The following is a 21,838-nucleotide window of genomic DNA, read 5'->3' on the forward strand; positions in this document are numbered from 1 at the left end:
TATGGAATAAAATAAAATCAACGACGTAGAAAGCAGCGATTTAAAATGGAAGAATAGAATATCCGTTGTTGTTTTGTTTAATGGATTTCATAATCGTAGCATTTACAGAGCTTAATATTAAATGTTTGTCTTTGTCAGTTTGAAAAACTTTGTGTAGCTTCCAAAGTATGTTTTTTTTTCGTTTGTAAAGGGTCATGGCAGCTGGTGCGTCTTTACTTCACATGCACAGCTCGTGATCGAAAAAAATAAAGTTTACATATAAATCTTCAGTTTGTGTAGGATTCAAACCATATTGTTGTAGGTAGTCCAGCAGGTAATCAACAGGGCCGCAGATCAATTTACAATTTTCCGGTAATTAAAACTGGAATTAACGTAGAATCCATGAACAACTATATGTTTATTATTTTTAAAATATCTTTTTAAAAATATACCACTTAACTTTAAGATCCATTAGCCCGAATACCTGAAGACCAGTACCGTGAGTTTCAGTTCCAAGAATGGCATTACTTTGAATTCCATTATCACGAGATAATATCGTTAAGGTGAAAATATATCCGGGACAATAGCATTCAACGCAACAGTGCGTTCAGTGTAATGAAACTCGGGATACAGAAATTCTGGGAAATGAAATTCGGGTTTAAGGTTTAGAATCTTCTCAAGAGAGTTTTGATACATAAGGAAGATATGTAACACTAAGCCTTGCAAGTATTATGATTTTAAAATCAATGAAACCAAATAATAACGCATGTTTCTTACTTCTCTTAAGCGTATTTCAAGTACTGATGCTTTCTCATCGCAAGTTAGCCTGAGAATGAGTAAATTGATGTTTCTTTCACTATTGTATTTATCCAGGGCTCTTATGGGTTTGGGTAATCGAAAAGACCGGGAAACCCAAAGGAAAAATTATAGATTTGTGCAAAATCTAAATGTAGTAATGTATGCTACAAATGTAGATTTGTGCAAAATCTAAATGTAGTAATGTATGCTACAAATGACCACAAAAGTATTGACAGTAGTGTTGCTCGCTGTCACTATCAATGCTTAAATTTTGCTGATTTAAACAGGCCGACTGCGATACAAATCGGATCATTCCATATCACATCAACATCATGCTGTCTACTCCCTCACCAGTGCATTGATGGCGATAGACTATGGATATCACTGATGGGTTAAGTTTAGCTTTAAATCAAGCAGATAAAATGGCAATTTATCTGTACGATATTTTTGACAGTGTTGCAGATAGATTGAAACTATGTGTTGGTCACTGAAAAACATTAACAGCATGGATAATTACCACGTGATCACTCATTCTGCAGTGATTATGATCTAGAGTGCGATGTCGCATCACTGCTGTTGGTTGTCAAATCAAAGTGATATTGATAGCTAGCAAGTTTTTTTTTTTTTTTATTTCTTTATTAGTATCATTCCAAACATTACATTCATTTCTTATATCTAGGTGTTCTGTGTTATTAGACAACACTATCATCCTAATTTGGTAAAACAAATTTAAGATTTAATTAACATTTTGTTAACAACATATTACATTTCAGTTGCCGTAGCAGTTCAGTTTTTTTACAGATGAGTTGATTTCACCTGCTTATAAGAGAAAAAAAACGTTTTTAATATACTTAACCTAACTTAACCTAAACATATAACGCATTAATTGTGGCAATAGAAGATTGTAACGATTTTTGCCTGAAATTATTTATTATTTTATTTGACATTTGTTCCAATGTTTCAACATTGGATATTCTATGTAACTCATTGGTACTATACCAGGGAGGAAGTTTCAGAATCATTCTCATCTCAAAAAATTCTCTGCAGAGCTTTCTTCCTGGTATTACAACAGCTAGTCCATATTGGTACAGCATACAACATGGCTGGCCTGAAAATTTGTTTGAATATCAAAAGCTTGTTCTTAAGACAAAGTTTTGATTTTCTATTAATAAGGGGATAGAGACATTTTACATATTTGTTACATTTGGCTTGAATGCCCTCAATGTGATTTTTGAAAGTTAAATTCTTATCTAGCATGAGTCCTAGATACTTAACTTCATCTGACCAATTTATTGGAACCCCTCTCATCGTGACAACATGTCTACTTGAAGGTTTCAAATAAAGAGCTTTTGGTTTATGTGGGAATATTATTAGTTGAGTTTTGGAAGCATTAGGAGAAATCTTCCATTTTTGCAAGTATGAAGAAAAAATATCCAAACTTTTTTGCAATCGACTACAGATGACACGCAGGCTTCGTCCTTTGGCGGAGAGGCCTGTGTCATCCGCAAACAAAGATTTTTGACATCCCTGAGGTAACTCAGGTAAGTCAGATGTGAAAATATTGTATAATATTGGTCCCAAAATGCTGCCTTGGGGAACACCAGCTCTTACAGGAAGTCTTTCAGATCTGGAGTTTTGATAATTAACCTGAAGTGTACGATTTGACAGGTAACTTTGAATTATTCTAACAATGTATGTTGGAAAATTAAAGTTTTTTAATTTTACAATCAAACCATCATGCCAAACACTGTCGAATGCTTTTTCTATGTCTAGAAGAGCAAGACCAGTAGAATAGCCTTCAGATTTGTTGGAACGGATCAAATTTGTTACACGTAAAAGTTGATGAGTGGTCGAATGTCCATGGCGGAATCCGAACCGTTCATTGGCAAAAATTGAATTTTCGTTGATGTGGACCATCATTCAGTTCAAAATAACCTTTCCAAAAAGTTTACTGATGGAGGAAAGCAAACTGATTGGACGATAGCTAGAAGCTTCTGCAGGATTTTTGTCTGGTTTTAAAATTGGAACAACCTTAGCATTTTTCCATTTGTCAGGAAAATATGCTAATTGAAAACATTTGTTAAATATATCAACTAAAAATGATAAGCTACTTTTTGGAAGTTTCTTGATGAGGATGTAGAAAATTCCATCATCGCCAGGAGCTTTCATGTTTTTGAATTTTTTAATAATAGTTCTCACTTCTTCCAAATCAGTCTCCCAGGCATTTTCGAAAACGTTCTCTTGATTGAGAATATTTTCGTACTCCTGAGTAACTTCATTTTCAATTGGACTAGTAAGTCCTAAATTAAAATTGTGCGCACTTTCAAACTGCATAGCAAGTTTTTGAGCTTTTTCGCAATTAGTTAGTAATAATTTGTTTTCCTCTTGCAATGCCGGTATTGGTTTCTGAGGTTTTTTCAAGATTTTAGATAATTTCCAAAAGGGCTTAGAGCCAGGGTCCAATTGAGAAATTTTATTTTAAAAATTTTTGTTTCTTAATTGAGCAAAACGTTTCTTGATTTCTTTCTGCAAATCCTGCCATATAATTTTCATAGCAGGATCGCGAGTGCGTTGAAATTGCCTTCTCCTCACGTTTTTAAGACGGATCAAGAGTTTAAGATCATCGTCTATAATCAAGGATTCAAATTTTACTTCACATTTTGGAATTGCAATGCTCCGGGCTTCAACAATGGAATTTGTTAAAGTTTCAAGAGCATTGTCAATATCAAGTTTAGTTTCTAAAGAAATGTTAACATCAAGATTAGAGTCAACATACGTTTCATATATATTCCAGTCGGCTCGTAAATAATTGAAAGTGGAGCTGATAGGATTGAGAATCGCTTCTTGGGATATTTGAAATGTAACAGGGACATGATCAGAATCAAAATCAGCATGAGTAACTAATTGGCTACAAAGATGACTAGAGTCGGTTAAGACCAAATCAATCGTAGATGGATTTCTAGAAGAGGAAAAACATGTGGGGCTATCAGGGTATTGAATTGAGAAATATCCTGAAGAGCACTCATCAAATAAAATTCTGCCGTTGGAATTACTTTGAGAATTATTCCATGACCGATGTTTGGCATTAAAGTCACCAATGACAAAAAATTTTGACTTATTGCGAGTCAATTTACGCAAGTCAGTTTGGAGCAAATTAACTTGCTGTCCAGAGCATTGAAAAGGCAAATAGGCAGCTATGAAAGTATAATTACCAAACTGTGTTTCAACAGAAACACCTAAAGTTTCAAAAACTTTAGTTTCAAATGATGAAAACAGTTGATGTTTTATACGCCTATGTATGATGATTGCAACTCCCCCACATGCCCCATCAAGTCTATCATTACGATAAACAAAAAAGTTAGGATCTCTTTTGAGTTTAGATCCAGGTTTTAAATACGTTTCGGTAATAACTGCTATATGCACGTTATTAACCGTAAGAAAATTAAACAGCTCGTCCTCTTTACCATTCAGAGAACGAGCATTCCAATTTAAAATATTTAAATTATTATTTGGATCCATTAGAAAAACGTAATCCAATAACAATTTGATTTGTAAATTTTACACCTACTTGGACTGCTTCAGTCATAGTGGTGGCTTTGAACATTGCATCAATCATTAGATTCAATTGTTCAGTTAGAAAATTAAAATCAGAGGCAGACATGTCATGTGATTTCCCATTAGAATTTCCGGTAGACGAAGAAGCGGAGTTACCTGTGGCGGTAGGGTTTTTTCCATTTGATTTGAAACAAGTAGAATGGGTACCCATTGATCGAACAGGGGAGGAGTTCGAATTTCCTGCTACGATATCGGCAAAGGATTTACCGTGGGTAGATACATTCGAAATTGAAAGATTCGCACGGCTTCCCGACGGATTAAAATTAATTTGTGAATGAGCATGATTATGATCTTCCTGATGGGTATGATTCATGATCAAGCGATCGTTAACTGAAAAATGAGCATTGTTCGATACTCTACCAGGCAAATTCCGGAAACGACCGTTATCGTAACGGATATTATCTTTCATCTGCCTGGCACGAGCCTCAATGACCCTTTTGCGTGAAGGACAATTCCAAAAATTGGACTTATGGTTAGTCCCGCAATTACAGCATATGAATTTGGTGGTATCTTCCTTCACTGGACAGACGTCCTTGGCGTGAGAAGAACCTCCGCAAATCATGCATTTAGCATCCATGCGACAATTTTTTGTACCATGACCCCACTTTTGGCACCGACGGCACTGGGTGGGGTTCTGGTAATTTCCTCCAGGTTTCTGGAAATGTTCCCATGTCACACGGACATCAAACAAAAGTTTTGCTTTTTCTAAGGCTTTAATATTATTTAGTTCTTTTTTGTTAAAGTGAACTAAATAAAATTCTTGAGAAAGCCCTTTCCGAACAATGCCAGATTGGGTTCTCTTTTTCATAATGATTACTTGGACTGGGGAAAATCCAAGTATATCATTTATTCCATTTTTGATCTCTTCAGGTGATTTATAGTCACTTGAGAGACCTTTGAAGACAACTTTGAACAAACGTTCAGTTTTGTCGTCATAAGTAAAAAATTTGTGCTTCTTCTCTTCAAGATATTTGTGAAGAAGTTCACGATCTTTAAGAGTTTCCGGCAAAACGCGACAGTCTCCTTTCTTTGCGATTTGGAAGGAAACCTTGATTCCCCTAATGGAGTTCAAGATCTCCTGCCTAAATCCCGCAAATTCGGAACAACTGACCACGATAGGCGGCACTCTTTGCTTCCTCACTTGAATCAAAGAGCCTGGGCTAGAGGCTGCTTCGATTTGGTGTTCGGAAAATTTGTCTAGAGCATCGAACTGATTGCTCATTTCGACACAATTATTCATTTCACCCTTGGAAGAAAGTTCGCATTCCGGGGAAACGTCCTTTCTTCCATTCTTGCCACGTGTAGTGACAGTTTTAAAACCCACTTTTTTGGAAGGAAGTAGTGAATTCAGAGATTCACCCTTCCTTTTGTTTGTTGTTGATACCATGTTTAGTTAATAAACGAAAGAAGACGTGACCTTCGAGAGGTTTTTTCCCAAGACGGTGTCCAAGAAGGATTACCACCGCTAGCTTTCGCCAACGGGTCCAACGAAAAATCGAAGGCACGGGTCCAAACAAGGATCGTAAAGGGATCAATAGTAGAAAAAATAGTACTGAAAAGTACTGTTTTAGTAGCACTGAAAAGTACCGTTTTTAATTTTAGCACTGAAAAGTACTGTTTTTGTAGCACTGAAAAGTACTGTTTTATTGCTTTAGGTAGTTTTTAAGAAAACTTCCAAGAGCAGAGAGAACTCGTGTACGCACAGCACGAAGGTACGATGCGCACTGTGATAGCTAGCAAGTGATATTGATAGTTTTGGACCATCAGCCATCAGCTGACATGATTGATATTAAACAACTCTGATTGACAGTGGTCTAGAGTTCTATAGTTTAGCCAATAGTCCATTACTAAGCGGTTGAAATTCAAGTTCTAGCGCAGTACAATGTTAGCCGGAAAAGTCGAAGGGGTGGCTAGTTGAACTATAACAATATTTGTTTAATAATAATAATGTCACAAAAATGGCTCCGTAATGCCTTACAGTGCTTGAGCCTTTGAAAAATTTATCAATTGTGAAATACATTGGCGACATGTAGTTGCAATATGTCATTGAAATTATTTGAACATGCTTATCGGTATTAGAATGCCTAATTAATCTATTTGAAATAAGTGTTTTCAATAGTTACACCTCAAAAAGGGCGTAACTTCAAATTTCGCTTATTTTTTCATTCAAAACTCCACCAAGAGGTTACAAATAACTAAACAAACCAATTTTGAACCAAATTTTGATGGTATATTTCTTCTGATAATCGCGGCTAAAGAAAATCCGTTCAAATATCTCATATTTCCTTTGAATTAGTAGACTTATACAAAAAAAAGGGCGTAACTGCAAAACGGGCCCTACGATTTTTTTGAAGTTTTGCCCAGACATGCAGCTTAGCTGGATTGGTGAGCACAGATTTGATGGAGATTTTTTTTCTGATAATAACGGTCAGGGGAGCACCGTGATTACATAAGGCGGCATCCATTTATTACGTAACGCTAAAATTGAAAATTTTCGACCTCTCCCCCCCCACTCCGTAACGCTTTTTGTATGGAAAATTTTAAAATTTTTGTATGAGTCGTAACGTTTGAGCCTACCCCCTCCCCCCTTCTAGCGTTACGTAATTTGTGGACGCCGCCTAATATATTTTTATAATTCAGTTGAAAATATAAAAAAATCGGTAATTACAAAACCAATCAAAAGGTTCATTTACAAATTTCATAGCGCTGAAAAAGACTTTTTTACACCCACCCATCCCCTCGGTGTTCATAAGAATCCCGTAAGAAAACTACGGATACCGCAACTATAGAAACTGAAATTAAAAATATATCGCAATTAAAGGAACCGTATACTAATGGTGGAGGTATTATTTTTCACTGACTACGATGAATTTATTTTTCTCATCAAGTAATATTTCGTTACTTCCAGTTACAAAAGTAATATATACAGTCAAACCTCCATGAGTCGATATTGAAGGGACCATCGACTCATGGAAATATCGAGTAATGGAACAGAAATCCTTTGGAAGCTGTTTCGTGGGGCCATCATACTGCCCATAACTGCATATTTGTCACATTCGAAATTTTTGACAATTTCGAGTTAATATCGTGTAGGGTCATCAAATGATAAACCCTTTCGATCCACTTACTAAAATCTGTGAGATTGTTCTATAAAACTCAAAAAAATACCATGTTGTTTTGTCACATTGGAAATTGTAACCGTATAACAGTCACATTAAAATTATACACGAGCTTCGTAGTGTTTTAGCAAAGAAATTTCTATCAGAATTATTTTCTGACTATTCACCCAATATGCCATATGAGCTGTACGAAATTTCAGCCTCAAATAACCTTTTTTGAATTCTTGGTAATTTTAAGAAATTTTAGTTTCTTTCCATACTGCTTTAAAATGCACACTTGGTACTCCATTTACTCAAGGCCTACTTTTGTCGAATGTTACAAATATGCAGCATAGTAGCCACGAAATTTAATTTTTGATAGATATGTCATTTGCCCTAGTTCTCTGAAATTTGTTCCACAAATCAATACAAAAAATAAGTTCTATACTCAAATCAACCCCCTTCCTTCCTATTATCCTTTTAGCACAATATGAATGAAAAGATTGGAGGCTTCATGTTCGTCGGTGTTTAAGACATCTTTATTATTTAATTACCTTTTTTTGTTTCATAGACACCGTGAACTAGCTTTACGCATTTTACAAAATTAAGTTAGATTGTCAAGTAATTCAAAAACGGTGTCATCTTAAGGACATTATTTTACTCAAGATACTTGTAAGCTACTTCTCACTAATTAAAATTCAAAAATATTTCAGATACCTTGCAACTGGTGATTCGCTGAAAACAATATCATTTAGCTACAGATTGGGTGTTAGTACCGTTCAGCAAATCATCAACGAAACATGTCGTGCAATTGTTACAGCACTAATGGAAGAGGTTATGCCGAAGCCTACAGGAGAAATGTGGAAGCAAATCGCTGCGGATTTTTACGATATGTGGGGCTACCCCAATTGTATAGGAGCACTTGATGGAAAGCATGTAACGATACAAGCACCTCCAAACAGCGGATCTCTGTATTTTAATTATAAAAAGACGTTCTCGATTGTGCTACTTGCGCTCGTTGATGCACATGGTAATTTTATTGCCGTTGATGTAGGAAGCTATGGACGAAGTAGCGATGGAGGAATATTTGCCAAATCACAACTTGGGAAAGGTTTGGATCGAGATCAAATGGCAGTACCAGATGACGCACCATTACCGGGAACAAACCAATGTGCCCCATTTGTCATCGTAGGCGACGAAGCATTTCCCTTGAAAACGTACCTTATGAGACCATATCCTGGTTTGCATCTTGACCAAAAAAAGCGTGTCTTCAATTATCAGCTGAGTTTAGCAAGAAGAATCTCTGAGAACGCATTTGCTATGCTCGCCGCATGGTGTCGAATGTATCACCGCACAATACATGCAAACCCAGAAAACATCGACTTTATGATTCTTGCAAGTTGTGTGCTTCACAATTATATACGACGATTCCACGGAAGCGCAGTCTGGTACAATCGATTCCCAGCAACATTATCTGAGGATAACATAATACCCAGTTTTGTGAATCTTCCAGCTCAAGGAGGTAATTCTTCCAAAAATGCATTCCAAGTACGTGAAATGTTCAAGAACTACTTCAACTCTGAAAGAGGCGAAGCATGATGACACTATAAGTTTAATCCATGTTGCACTAAACATAATAAAATTTTATTATTCTGTTATTCATTTGTGTGCCTTTTCTGTGGTTTAGAAAGCAACGTACCTTAATCCGTGGTAACATTGATCAGTTTTTTGAATATTTCCTTACCATTTCAATTGGAATAGCAAATGTTGAGAGTTTTGTATTTTTAAAACAAGTACTGCTACCCATAGCTCGTGACTGTATACTGTATTTTGTTTCTGGAATGATTTAAGTATGTTCAACATAATATTTCAGGCGATTTTTTATTTGGCTGATATGGGGTAACATTGATCACCCATGTAAACAACGTTCGGTTATATTGAAAATGTCGATACTTACTTAAATCATTGCTTGTGAAGCCGAAGATGAAGTAACGCTTACAACCAATCGCTTACAAGTCATTTACTTTTTGAGTTATTTTAAAATTAAAGGTAGGCAATTTCCTTAGGAAACATAATAGTCTTAACAGTAATTAGGTTTTTTTTTTTTGTCTTTATTTAAGAGGCTTTCAGCCGAACGCTGGTTCACTTCCTAGTAATTAGGTAATGTAGCCTAATTGAACATTCTCATGAAAATTTTGACAACGGAATCATTTTCAGCGATGCCATTTTTAGTAAGAACCACATTTTCCTTGCTCATATCGCTTACAGAACATATGTGAGACATGATTCTTCGGTAGTGTCATCCTTAAAATTACGGTACTTGTCAAGTTGAGCTAATCAAACCATATGCATATGATGTTAAAACTATATTTTTTTTTATAATGCTCATAAGTCATTACATGAAAAGTAATTACAAATTAATTTACGATACATGAACCAATGATAAAAGTACATAGCGCATTTATTGCTAACTTCAATGATAGTCATGTTTCATAAACCGAGCTGTGTTAGGTGTGCTGTAGAGCGGTTAAAGATTCTTTTGCTCTACACCGTTCATTCGATTCTAGATCAAATTCTGAGTGTCCTCCCCAAATTTGAATTCATTTGGATAAAACTGAGACTGCACAGCCTCTTCAAAGTGTGTATGTTAAGGGATAGAGCTACGCTGATACTTCTACATTGCTCTTTTATCTTCTGAACCGATTTAAAAACAGTCATCCAAATGACGGATCCTTGAACGTTAAAACATCGATAGTGACTTCAGGCGAGTCACTACGATCGACTCCTTTTTCATATAAAATATGCTCTCAAAACTCATGAAAATATTGAGTCATGGAACAGTTATCCTTTGGAAAGCTATTCCGAAGGACCATGTATCAAATATTGTTTTTAGCCTTTTAATACCCACATTTTTATTTTAGATTTTAGTCTAATTTTTCGCTATCTAAAATCTATATAAACACGTTTTGGGCAATAATTTTTTTATTCGCAAATTTATAAATGTTGATTTTTGATTTTTCTATTTTTTATTTTTGGGCATCCTTCTTCTGGGTACTGTTTAGAATTGTAGAAAAATAAAAATATGTATGAATTTTTGTAATACACGTCAAACTAGATCATTTTGATTTTCGAGTTAGGAAAAAATACACACAATTCCAAAAGTTAACCCGTCTGAAGTAGGGGTTTTCTCATGGAACATCGACTTATGGAGGATTCACTGTAACTACTTTAAAGTGAAGATGCATGGAAGTTAAATCTCAAATTTTCAAGAGCACAAATCTGAAGAACCAGACAATCGATCATGCTCAAAATTTGATCGATTGGTCACCACCTGTTGAAAAACGAAGCAATCGTGAACCCTATCTCAACAACCCTGCTACGTCCCTGACAACCGTATCCTGGAGTAGGTTGGACCTAGCAACTAAGGGTTGTTACACTTTTTTCTTATTCCTGTTTCAACCACCAATCGCATCAGACGTGTGTTTCAATAAACGTTATTGTTCCTGTTACATTCGTATCTTGTTCTTCGCCTCCAAAGTTCTGCAACATCAACAGGTTATGGGCGACCACCGTAAAGAAGCTGCGGTTCACGGAATTCAGCAATTCGTTGGTAAAGGTTACGATGTATGGCAATTCCGTGTTCAAACCTATTTGGAGTCGGTGAACGTATGGGACGCTATCGTAAAGGATGTACCCGTAACGGCTGCGGAAGCGGCAAAGTTCCACGAGACGGACAGGAAGGCCAAAGCGATTTTGGTGGGCTTCGTAGCAGACGAGTACCTAGGCTGCATTCGGGACAAGGGCACAGCAAAAGCAATGTGGAAAAGTCTCGAGGATACATTCGCGAAGAAATCAGCAGGTAGGCAGACCCTAATCAGGAGGCAAATTGCAAGATTGCACCTGAAAGATGGCGCCTCGGTTCGGACTCATCTGCTGGAGTTTGAAGATTTGATTCGTCAGTTACGCATGGCGGGATCGAAGTTGGAAGAAAGCGATGTTTGCTCGTCTCTGGCGTTAACGCTTCCGGAATCATACGACGCTCTGGTGACGGCTTTAGAGAATTTGCCGGAGAACGAACTTACCTACGAAGTGATGAAGACCCGTTTGATCGATGAAGAATCGAAACGAAACGATCGAAGCTATACTGTAGAAGACAAACCAGCAGCGTTCATTGGCGATAACCAGAAGTAAGGCAACCGGTTCAATGGAAAATGTCATTCCTGCGGAAAAAGAGGGCATATGAAGAAAGATTGCAAGAAAGCAAAAGGAAATGCAAATGTGGCAAGTACTTTTAAACCAGTGGTGTTCATGGCGGACCGTGCAGTTACTAAGCGAGACAGCGTCGGGAAGATCGTGTTCAAGTTAGACTCTGGATCGAGTGACCATCTCGTGAACAAGAAAACGTATTTCAAATCCGTCAAATCAGTACAATCGCCAATTATCATCAACGTAGCTAAGGATGGCCAATTTCTTGAAGCCAAGCAGGTAGGAGAGATCTCAGGATCAAGTAATCTTGGAGTTCCGTTACATGTGAAGGACGTTTTGTACGTGCCAAGTCTACGGGACAATTTGATGTCAGTAAAGAAATTGGCAAAAGCAGGAGTCGAAGTGGCGTTCAACAGCAAGGTGGCAACGTTGAAGCTAAACGGGAAAACCATTGCGACGGCCTATCTGCGAGGCAACTTGTATGAACTTGAAATTGAAGTCCCGGAGAAAGAAGCGAATTTGTGCAGTTCAGAGACAGTAAATCTGTGGCATAGACGACTAGGTCATCTGTCTGAGAATAGTATGAAGATGATGGTGCGGGAAGATTTAGCCAAAGGACTGAACTTTAAGCCTCAGAAGCTCCAATTTTGTGAAGCTTGCGTTCAAGGTAAGATGTGTCGAGAACCATTTGATGGAAAGCGCGAAAGAGCAACGAGACCACTCGGAAGAATCCATTCTGATGTCTGTGGACCTATAGAGCCCGCGTCATGGGATGGTCACCGTTATTTTGTCAGCTTTATCGACGACTATTCACACTTCGCGATGGTGTTCCTACTGAAGAAAAAGTCTCAAGTTTTTGAAAAATTTCAAGAGTACGAAGCGATGGTAACAGCTATGTTTGGAGCATCGATATCGAAGTTGACAGTAGATCAAGGTCGAGAATATTGCTCCGGAAATCAGATGAAATTCTACAAGGCTAAAGGTATTCAAATAGAAGCGACCGTTGCATATTCCCCTCAACAAAACGGGGTAGCGGAGCGGTTCAACCGAACCCTAGTGGAGAAAGTTCGAAGCATGCTTATTGACTCGAGGATGCCTAAATCGATGTGGGGAGAAGCAGTTCTAACAGGTACGTTTTTGATGAATAGGAGTCCCACTTCTGCTCTCCCGAGGAATCTTACCCCGACGGAATGCTGGACCAAACAGAAGCCGAACTTGGAGAAACTGAAAGTTTTTGGTTCTCAAGCATTTGCATGGATCCCCAACCAATATCGCAAGAAGTTAGATGCGAAGAGTCGAGAACTGGTGATGATCGGATACGCTTCAAATGGATATCGCTTATGGGACAGGAATTCTCGGAAAATCGTAATTGCTCGAGATGTGAAGTTTAATGAAGCTTGTTATCCGTATGCGTCCAATAGTAGCAAATCTGAAGATATTCCTTTGATGATCTTGACATCGTCCGATCAAGAGGGGGAAAGCAAGAATTACCTCGTATCTGGAGAAGAAAACGAAGCGCGAAATTCCGTTGAAATGATTGAAGCTGAAGATAGCGAATACGATGATGAACTACCCACCGCGCTCCCTTCGCAACAAGAACGGGACAGCAATTCAGATGAATCGTCCACGAGGCGTAGCGAACGGGAGCGCAAGTTTCCGGGTAAGTTGCTGGAATATTTAACTGGTTTTGAAGCAACTGCTGTTGGCTCTCCACAATTCACAGATATACCTCAGTGTTTTAATGATATCGCAAAGAGTGATGACCGTGACCATTGGATGGAGGCTGTACTCGACGAGCTCAAATCGATGGAGGCCAATCGTGTGTGGCAACTGATGAAACGACCACCAGGTGTTAAGCCCTTGAAATCCAAATGGGTATTCCGATTGAAGGAAAACGAATGTGGACAAGCAATTCGACACAAAGCAAGGTTAGTGGTGAAAGGATTTCTGCAACGTCCTGGCATCGATTATGAAGAAACGTTTGCTCCTGTGGCTCGCTTGGCAACAGTACGTGTGGTGCTCGCTGTGGCCGTACGATATGGTTTCTATCTACATCAAATGGATGTGAAGACGGCCTTTCTCCATGGCAACCTGAAGGAAGAGCTGTACATGGAGGTACCGGATGGAGTGCAGGCAGCGCCAGGAACAGTATGCAAGCTACTGAAGTCTATTTACGGGCTGAAACAGTCTCCACGATGTTGGAATGAAAAACTCAATACGGTGTTGCTGAAGCTAGGTTTTTCAAGATCGAAAAGAGATTATTGCTTGTACACTTCAACAAAAGAGAACGACGAAATCTTTCTGGTGCTGTATGTAGACGATTTACTTATCATTGGCAGAAACATTCGAACCATTGAACACCTGAAGCAACAACTGTCCCGTGAGTTCAAAATGTCGGATTGCGGCGAGGCAAAGTTCTTCCTTGGCATTAAATTGGATTACGATCGTCAGAGAGGTATCCTAAAGTTGTCCCAAGGAAGCAATGCGCAAAAAATCCTGAAGAAATTCGGCATGATAGATTGCAACGCAGTGAAAACGCCTATGGAAAAAGGATTACAGTTGAGTCGAGCCGGAAGCAGAACGAATGAACCCTACAGAGAACTTCTAGGCAGTTTAATGTACCAGATGCTATGTGCTAGACCTGATATTTGTTTTACTGTAAGTTACCTTGGACGTTACCAACAGAATCCGGTGGATCATCATTGGCAGGCCTTGAAGCGCGTTGTGAGATACCTGAAAGGCACTAGCGAACTTGGTTTGCTCTACAAGCGGAATGAATCTTCAGCTCCGTTGATTGGCTTTGTGGACTCAGATTGGGCATCAGATCAAGAAGATCGAAAATCCGTATCTGGCTTTGTCTTCAAGGTGTTCGGATCAACCGTATCGTGGGCAAGTAGAAAACAAGTAACCGTATCTACTTCATCTAGTGAAGCAGAATACGTTGCTCTCAGCTCTGCAGTAAGTGAAGCGATTTGGTTGGGCGGTCTCCTGGAAGATTTGAAATGCAAATCAAAGGCAGAAGCAATTCCAATATTTGAAGATAATCGTGGCTGTATTGGACTGGCAAGAAACATGGAATCAAAAAGAATCAAGCACATCGATATCAAACATCATTTTCTGAGGGACCATGTTGCTGCTGGAACCGTGACGATTGAGCCTATTGGAACTGCAGATCAAGAAGCCGACATCTTCACGAAATCATTGGATACTGTACGATTCCAAGATCTACGTTCAAGACTGGGAGTCACCGATTGAGAGGGGGTGTTGAAAAACGAAGCAATCGTGAACCCTATCTCAACAACCCTGCTACGTCCCTGACAACCGTATCCTGGAGTAGGTTGGACCTAGCAACTAAGGGTTGTTACACTTTTTTCTTATTCCTGTTTCAACCACCAATCGCATCAGACGTGTGTTTCAATAAACGTTATTGTTCCTGTTACATTCGTATCTTGTTCTTCGCCTCCAAAGTTCTGCAACATCAACACCACCAAATGTTCAAATTCTTGGCTTGAACAGATATCTGGTTCTTCTGACTTATGTCATTGAAAACCTGAGGTGTGGCTTCGATTCAACTTCATCTTAAGAACGACTTTTAAAGTTATTCTGTGTTGCATATGCTTGTCCCTGATAAAAATATCAATTTAGGAACGGAAGAGCTAATAGAAATAATAAACCATGTGGCTATCTATCAATTACATAAGACAATTTCAATTTGTCTGCGATTTTGTTGCATACCATGTATTAGGTATGGAAAAATAGGCTACAAAGGGAATGGGAGTGTCGAAAATTGACCAAAATATGCTACGCTATACTGCCTCAAGTAATTAATGGACGGCCCTTACAGAGGAAGAATGTTGCTGGCGTCTCTGTTAGAACGTTTTTGGTGATGAGATAGGCGGGACTATAAGTGTCAGCGTGGAAAAATTTTGCAGTTCTTATCTCTATTGTACTTGCTGTTGAAGATTTGAACGAGTTAGTTTAAGATAAGGATGAATAGAAGCTATGGCTCAAATTTTCAAGAGCACAAATCTGGAGAACCAAACATTGGTCTGCACCGATGCTCCTTGACCTTAAATACGTTTGTGCTGTAGGGAGAAACATCTGTTCGCAATAGGGTAATTCGTCTATTGTTATTAACTGCTGAAATTATAGCCTATTGTTGATTTTCTGGTTATATGAGTAGAGGTGACTAAATACAAGGTGATTTAAACTATTAAGACACAGACAAACAGACGTAACGTATAGAACAATTTTATTAAAAATCCATCGCTCACTTCACACAATGATCACCGATTTGTACAAAAATCGATTATGTGCAACAATGCCTGCAGATGGCACTAGTGTGAAATTTTAAACACCAAGGAAGATGATGCGCGTGCCTTTGGACGTTTTGTATGGAACATAGGAAATATTAAATTATCGTTAAAAGCGTTGTATTGTTAGTGTTACTTCTTCTTGTCTGTGGATAAAGGCTCAATTTCTCATAAAAGTACGAAAAACTATTAGTGAAACATACTTACATCCGATGCTTATGTATCGTTTTAATTGAAAGAATATCTTTTGAGAGATAGATCGAAGACTTAAGATAAGACTTACTGGAATTCATGTTGTGTATTTCTTTTGATTTGCATGTGATAACTATTACTACGTATTGAGAAATATAATATTACTTATGATTGAAAGCTTCGATGAATTGCTGCATTGTGAGCGGGTTGTTGGTACCAAAATCTATTATTTTTCGGCGTTTCGGGATGGTTTCATTGACGTTGTCATAGCTCGTAGATGGTGTTGGATCAACGTTTAACGGCGGCTGAAGTGTAATAATCGTTGTTGGCATCGTGTGTTGCATGTAGGACGGACTGGTACATTGTGGTGCAACTGTGTCTGAGACACATGGCTCGGGTGCGATGTTGGGGTGCGAATGGAAGTTGAAGATCGGCCGTGAAGATTGTGGTGTTGATGCTGTTATTGAAGAGCCTGTTCGAATTGAGAACGTCGGTCGTGGAGATTCTGATGTTGGTGGTCTTATTGGAGAAGGAGTTCGAATTGACCGCTCAGACATGATGCTGTATGACGGCTCGTTCATGATCAATGTGTTTGGCAGCGGTGTTGAGGAATCTGAGCGAGGCGACATGTTCAAATTCATGTTCGTTGATGGAACGTTGGTTGGATCATTCTCATGTTGCAGGAGCATTTCCAGTTCGTACTTTTGCACAACACCGAAAATCTCTGCTCTAGCCTTATGTAACCTCATCCGATCCAACGTTTTGAGTACCGGTGCTATTCCTCCCAAGAACGTGTCCACCGGATGAGGTTCTGTGTTGGACGTTTTTTTGGCAATCAGGAAATCCATCAATTTCGAAGAGGCAGAAGCAGTGTCCTGTTTCGTATTTTTTTTTCGAGCGTACGGCGATTTTTTCCGAGCGAGATTTTTCGATGTTGGATGTCGCGGTTGAATCAATTGGGACTCAGGTTCATGACCCACAACTTCGTCTTCGTCATTATCAAGATCGTCCGACAATCCTGCATCTTCATTTTGCGCTGGCTCTCTTGGATGATCAATGCTGCTGATGGTATTTCTTTCTTCGAATGATTGTTGAAGAAAACTTAACATGTCCCTGTACTTATACGGACGAATCCCAGACGCTGCCTGGCCACTTCTGGTCACTTCTTTCTTAAGTGACTTGCGATATTGATCGCGAATGTTATTCCACCGGTTTTTGCATTCAGTAGCTGAAAGCAATAGATATAGTCAAATGGCTTGTTTTGCAGAATAATAGGAAGAATCATTTAGTTTTTTGAAATCTGTAGAGGAATCACTGAAGAAAAAGCGTTATAAGAGACACAGTTCTTATGGTATTTTATCATTTTGGTGGTGTTGTTAAATGTCTCGTATGCGTTAGGAGATAGCAAAGTACTGTCTTTGGCAAAGTTTTGGTACAATCTACTTTCAAGGACTGAGGATAACCCTTCAAATTGAGAACTCGGCTGATAGCGGCGCTTTCTCTAGCTTAAATTGATGAGCCTTTAAAGTATATGGATACTGATCCATCTCATCCTGATGAACTTACTGGAAACTCTGTCAGAATTTATAGCAAAATTTCTCTTCAGCTACTTGAGAAATTCCTGGATTAGCATCTTAGGAAACAATCTTAGGAATATCTCAAGAAATTCAACAAAGCCAACAAAGCCCCTCCAGGAGCTCCTACGCTGATTAGTTCAACAACTAATCAACAGTTTCTTCCAGGAATTGCATAAAATAATCCATGAGCACTAATAATGTGCCCCAAATCAGCATAATAGATAATAGGCCCGGGTCAGATCTTTTGAAGGGGGCCCTTGATACAAAATGAGCCAAAAACACCAAGCATAAGAAAGTTTAGTTTTATGAAAATAAAATCTATAAAAAACATCGGCAAATTGTAATATTACTCAAGTTCAACAATACACATCACCACTTCGTTATTATTGCGTACATAAATCAGCTGTACCAAATACTTGAAAAGACTTACATAATTTATTATGAAAATGAATTTAAACTGATTCGTTCTCAGTCAGTTAAAATTGTGGACGCACTTTTAACTCAGCTTCCATAGAAATATTGTTAGAAAACCTCAACACCTTTGGATAACCTGGAAAACTTTAAAAAATCTTGTACAATTCAGAGAAACACATGAGATTTACCCTCGATCTGCTGACAAGTTTTAGAAATAATTACATGGGCCTTTCCAAGGCTTATATTAAGGTCCCTTGCTTTGTAATTTTTATGTTGAAGATATTGACAACTGTTTAGAAGAACAATACAAACAGACAACTTGCACGTAATTCTACAGTCTCTATGGTCTCGGATCAAAATTATGGTGAATTTTATGCTTTAAGAAAAAATCGCAATATGGAAACAAAGTTATAAAAATATCAATAAAAAATTAAAAAAATGGGCCTACAAATGGAAAAAATGTAGTAGATAATGGAAACATCGGATTTCCGGTAGAGTGATGCTTTCGATAAAATAGTAATTTCAGTATCCTGATAGTGAAATCATGAAAATGTGAATTACAGAGAACCTTCGTCTACTTTCATCTTTTTTTCTTTCAAGGGTATAGAGCACTATAATTTTGGCAGTATCTTTCCAGAAAGATATAACAGTGAAGAGTTTTAAGGATTTCTATATAACCTTAGAAGTTTTCGTAAGTGAATAGAAGGAATTGAAACAAAAAGATTCAGATAAAAATCTTTTGGAGTCTACTATATAAAATAATTTCATGTCATAATATCTCTTTTGTAAATGATATCGGATTTGGATATGTAAAATATAAAGGCCCAGATATCCTTAGTGGTAACGCGCAGCTTTTTAGCAAGACCAAGCGGTCAAAGATCTAAAGGAAATTTTCTCGACTTCCCAGGGCATAGAATAGAGTACCTGTCATTCGATATACATATGCAAAACTGATTAATCGACAGAGAAAGATCTCAGTTAAGGCGAAGTAGGCCATAATTGAAATTTGTACGCGGCGTTGATGATTGTTGCTAATTTATCTCACGATTTCGAATCAAAGAAAATCAGTTGGTTTTGCACTGACACAGCTGAAAAAGTATCAGCATACTTTATGCATGTTAGCGCGTACAGTGATACTTTTTCAAGTCAATACAAACTATCAAGATTGAGTTTTATCACTTTGAAATGCAAGCTGAGAAGTCATCATTGTTGCCAAAACGAATGACGGGCTACTTAGCTTTAATAACTGTGGAAGTGCTCATAAGAACACAAAATTGAAAAGTAGGCTCTGCCTTAGTTGGGACGTAACGTTAGAGAGAAGAATAAATTGTGAAATATAAAATTATAAATTGTGTTTCACATTTTGTTTTCATCCTCGGGGGCCCACTTGACTGAGGGGCCCGGGGCGTTTGCCCCTTGAAACTGCGGCCCTTTAATAATTTATCAGTGCGCAGGTTAGACTTTAAATGAAATTCAAAAAGACATGTTTTTGATAAACAGATGAAAATATTATTTGCCGAATTTCCTATTTAAACATTTCATTATAAATAATTTATATAAATCAAATATACTTATTTTATCATAATTTATAAATTATTATTATTAATATTTATATTTTAATAAATAATTTATTTAATAATAAATCTTCTTCTTCTTGGTATAACGTCCTCACTGGGACAAACCCGCTTCTCAGCTTAGTGTTCAATGAGCACTTCCACAGCCCCAACAATAAATAATAATAAAAAAAACATAAATTACGACAAATTTATTCGCGATAACTATTTTAAGGTTAAATTTATGAAATATTTTATTGAAAATTAAAAAAAATATTTTATTTTTGAAATAATATTTTGAATAAATAAAATTTTTAATTTATAGATCTAAAATAAATTTATTTCTTAAAAAACAAGATATATTTTAAAACGATTAACATTTCATTTCTCATTATATTTTTCAAATAATTATTCCACGGTAACTTTTATACATTATTAAATCTTTAAAATTCTTGAAAAATTAATTTAATAATTAATTAGTAAATAAACCCTGATACACAAGGTACAATTATAAAAAAATTCTTTCCAAATAGAAATCTTTCAAATTATTTCAATTTTATTTTACAATACAAATATACTATTATTTAAATGATTATTTAAAAAAATAAAAGCAAAACATTATTAAATGTATTTTTATTAATTAAATAAAAAAAATATCAATTAGAATTGAATTGCACAACTTTCTTTTCAATGTATAGGAGATACTTTTCTAATTAAGCTTTAAATTGTCTTTCTAGATACACATTCCAGTACATCTACTATGTCACAACTTGACATATTTAAACAATAAGAACAATGGGCGATATAAACATGTTTTAGAGCTAAAATCATAAAAATAATCTTTTTTATTTGACTATTAAATCAATTCGATTTTTTTTTCATTATTATTAATTATTGAAATAAATTTATTGTAATCCATCTCTATTTAAACATAAACTGCACCTTGATCTGACATTTTATTTAATAAAATATTGAGAAAATTAAATCTTATAACATATTCTGATGACGACGATATACGAATCAAACAAATTTAAGTAAGGTTCAATGTGAATTATCAATAACAGGACAGGTTTCTCTAAATAGACCAAAATACCGCCATTTTTTTAATTTTCAGAATATAACTAATAGTACTTTAGCATTTATATATGTATTTTCAATAATAGGTTATATAATCCTATTTTATATCAAAAAGTTTGTAGCTAAAATTATTTTTTTAAATAATAAATTGATAAATTAAAAAAAATCATTTTATAAATTTGTATTAAATATTAAAAATTATATTATATCAAATTTCCCATTTTACCTAATACTAAAAATTTTTACTTGCATTATTTGTATAAGCGCGGTAGCTGGCACAAATTTTACCAATATTATATAGATCTAAAAATCACAAAGCTATTGACTGTTTAACGATAAACTTGCGACGATCGACGCGCCACCATATTTCAAATAACGGAGGATATTAGAACTAACTTGGAGGTGATGGTTTGGAGGTTATTTGGCAATTTGAAATCCCCTCCAAACATCGCTCCAGAAATTCTATAACGAATTATTCCAGAGAAATTATTCAATGAGTTCTTATAGGGATGGCTGGAGAAATTCTTGCAGGAGCCTAAGACGGCATCCACAAATTAGGTAACGCTTTAGGGGGAGGGGGGGGGGGTGGGAGTAGGCTCAAGCGTTACGGTTCATACAAAAATTTAAAAATTATCATACAAAAAGCGTAAAAGAGGGGGGGGGGAGATGGTCAAAAGATTCCAATTTTAGCGTTACGTAATAAATAGACGCTGCCTAAGAAGGGATTCACGAGGAAAACTCTGGAGGAATTCCTCACAAAAATCCCCGGAACATCAAATATGCTTTTCAGTTAAGCAGTCTTTATTTTTTTCAAAGTTCTATTTATAATAAAGGCTGCGTAGACGAAAATCATATATCATTAATATATACAGTCGATTCTCTACCAGTTCATTCCTGAAACGATTTCTAAAGGAAATCATGTATCGATTTTTCTGAAGAAATTTCTGAAGAAAAAGCTGGAGAAATCTCTGCAAGAATCCCTGTAGAGATTTACATAAAGAAATCCTTGGAGGAGT

The 21,838-nt window shown here is 36.8% G+C and overlaps 1 protein-coding gene across 5 annotated transcripts in view; it reads left to right on the forward strand.

Moving 5' to 3' along the window:
- LOC5567597 (hornerin) overlaps window positions 1–21,838 on the forward strand; it is a 159,927-nt gene that overhangs the window by 110,041 nt on the left and 28,048 nt on the right. The window contains exon 1 of one of the 5 annotated variants that reach the window (XM_021857697.1): window positions 8,252–9,012. The exons of the other annotated variants lie outside the window; for them this stretch is intronic. The gene's annotated coding sequence lies outside the window, so the exon portion shown is untranslated. Of the gene's footprint in view, window positions 1–8,251; window positions 9,013–21,838 lie in introns of those variants that run through there. 5 annotated transcript variants of the gene reach the window in all.

Source organism: Aedes aegypti, chromosome 1 (assembly GCF_002204515.2).
Source record: "Aedes aegypti strain LVP_AGWG chromosome 1, AaegL5.0 Primary Assembly, whole genome shotgun sequence".
In the NCBI taxonomy this organism is placed as follows: Eukaryota; Metazoa; Arthropoda; class Insecta; order Diptera; family Culicidae; genus Aedes; species Aedes aegypti.